Source organism: Pectinophora gossypiella, chromosome 2 (assembly GCF_024362695.1).
Source record: "Pectinophora gossypiella chromosome 2, ilPecGoss1.1, whole genome shotgun sequence".
NCBI classification, from domain to species: Eukaryota; Metazoa; Arthropoda; class Insecta; order Lepidoptera; family Gelechiidae; genus Pectinophora; species Pectinophora gossypiella.
The window spans coordinates 2,390,264-2,393,225 of NC_065405.1; positions in this window are offsets into that span (position 1 = coordinate 2,390,264).

The following is a 2,962-nucleotide window of genomic DNA, read 5'->3' on the forward strand; positions in this document are numbered from 1 at the left end:
GCTTGTCTTTATTTTGATCAGAATAGTAACGGTATTATTCTGATCAAAATAAAGACAAGCAATATAAGTAGCCACATAATTTTAGACATAATGTAATCCAAATTTCAAACAACGATTATTTTTATATGTGCTTCTGCCAATATATATCGACATTTAATTTCGACAGCGCTATCTATATTATTTTTGGGGAACGTAGTCTCGAAAGTCTTCCATTCCACCACTGTCACGACAAGGTCCTAAGAGACAGCAGACTTCTCGAGGTAAGCTGCTGATCGCATTTTTTTTCTTACACCCCAGTCCAGCAGGAACTTATTCCAATAGGATAGTTTCCAACTAGCCAAATGAGTTACTTTTTACTAAACGTCAAAACACGAAATTACTATGGAATTTGAATGAAAAAACACACTGTGACGTAATAGAAAAACGTGACAGAATGTCGCACTTATTATTATTCCATTTTTCTTTATTAAAATTCATAAATAAGTTAAATAGAGAAAAGGAAACGTTTTTGTCACCGGGGCTAAAAAAGCCACTTTTGATGAATTATAATAACTGAGTTACAAATCGTAAAATGGCCACTTAAATAATAATAATAATCTATTTCATATTTCAATTCATATTACGATTCATAATATGCATTTCCCATTTTGACAGTTTTCTTTGGAAAGTCGTAAAATGGCCAACTTTCGATTTGGATTTAGATGAATTGCTAAAGTGGCCATTTTAGCCCCCCTGTTCTTATTTATAATTTAGTATTAATCAGAATTTCATAATTTATCTTTATTAATTTCTCTCCCCCATTCTCAGTAGTCTTACCTGTTGAATTACTGGGAATTTCCTTCCCAATAGACTTGTTGAATAGTAAGACTTCGCTGTTCCCATTAGTTTTACTTTAAAAAAATAATAATTCAGGTTACTTATCAATAAAAGCCGAAATATTTTTGAAAGCGGCATTCTGTGACGGTGCGTCAGTGTTGGTATGCCTCGATATTGGGGCAGATATCGAACGGGTTCCGATCTCGCGGAGAAACTTGCGCCTGCGTCGCGCCATTTACATGCGCGGATCATGGGTTACTTAGTGGTGTACTTGCTCGAATATTTACTGTTATATTCGCGTATCTCTATTCTATATCTAAGGTGATTGACTTTGTAGGAAAAAATCCGTGATGACCCTATTCCGAAAACGCGTGGCTTACATCTGTGTCACAGGTTCTAATCCCGGCGGCAAAGAACAAGAAAAAAAAGAAAAGAAAAAAAAGAAAAGAAAAAAAAAGAAACGAAAAAAAAAAGAGTAAATAGATAGAGTGGTTTCATGTTGTCGAATTTAGTGGAATTGGAGTGTGTAAATTTGAATTCCTGTTTGGATCGTAGATAATTGATATAAACGCCGCTCAATTTCCAGAAGTCTTTATAAACCTGACATTAAAGTTGGTGCGGTCGGTCATCGACCTCGCAACCCACAAGTTAGAACAACGGATAACTGACGCGAGAATTAACTCTAAAAAACATTAACTACTAATTTTGTGGACCAATTTCGATAATTTCAAGTGCCGAAAATATTTTTCATACAAACACGGGGATTGAACTTTATAACGAGAGTCCCTTCCAACTTAAAGTTCCCAGCGGTGAAATCTGCGCTTGCGCACACCACATTAACATGCGCGGATCACGAGTTACTTTAATAGGGTTACTGGATACATTTACTAGGTTATTAATCGTATTCTCTTCGTTATTTATAGAAGCACGGATTGAAAATATAACGAAATGATAATTGAGTTGTTTGTTTTTTCAATCTTCGGGTAATCTAGTCTTTAGGTACTTTCTATAGGTTACTTTAAGTATGAAAATGTCAATACATTAGGTTTACATACTTGCATACTGATGTTAATTCGCTAAGTAGTAGCTCCGGCAGTTTTAGGCGAAAGCGGTGTAATAAATGACGGTTCAAAGTGCAACTATGTTACCAACTGATTAAAAACATTTTTAAATTTATTCTTTTGAGTAATATCTACCCATTTCTACCTCATTATTGAAAATTCCACATTATTAACTCAGAATCATGGTCTGAATCATCCGTTCAGTATTCATTGCGATGTCACTAACACCATGTATTAAGCTCTATATTAAATATTTCATAAAAATTCCGATAGGACACTCCGTTATCGTATATTTTGTCGCAGTTATTTATTGGAACCGCGAATGTTTTCTGAGAAATGTCTCGGAGAAATTACTGCCGCGCCAGAGATAAGGCTGCATAGTACATTTGCATGCAACGCCACAGATGGTCAGGGTGAAGCTGTTTGGTGGATATTATGCCTACAATGTGGGTGCCTCTGTGAGACATCGACGTGATGGTGGGCACATTTAAAGTAATAGGAGAAATGGAATATATATTTTTTTTAATTATCTCATAGTTTTACTTTTATTAAAAGTTGGAGAAAAGCTTTTAAGATACTTATTAAAAACTTAAACATTGTTGCTTTCATTATGGACGTATATTTTTGCTAATTAAAAAAAAATGCTAATTAATCTTTGTTGAAACTTTCGACTTTTGATCTATCGATAAAATGTTCCTTTTGTTTACATTAAAATTATGAATTAATTATATATTTTACTAATTACTAAGTATATTAAATTACATATAATAAATATACATATAACACACTATACCACCCCGCACACCCCACTCTCTGCTCTCTGCTAACCCCGATGGGAAATAGGCATGAGTTTATGTACGAATGTGTTCATTTTAGGTTTCCTATCAGAACTGATATGACTTTGATTTAAAAGTGACAGTAGCTATCTTTCTTATTACTTGAAGTATAGCCCAGGCCATTTCGACTACGGGCGTGGATTTATGTGCGCATCTATAACAAAAACTTCCAACTCTCCTTCAAATGAAGCGGCGGCCTATCAGCGCGACGCATTATAGACCATTTACCTTACTAGAGCCACAGATAAT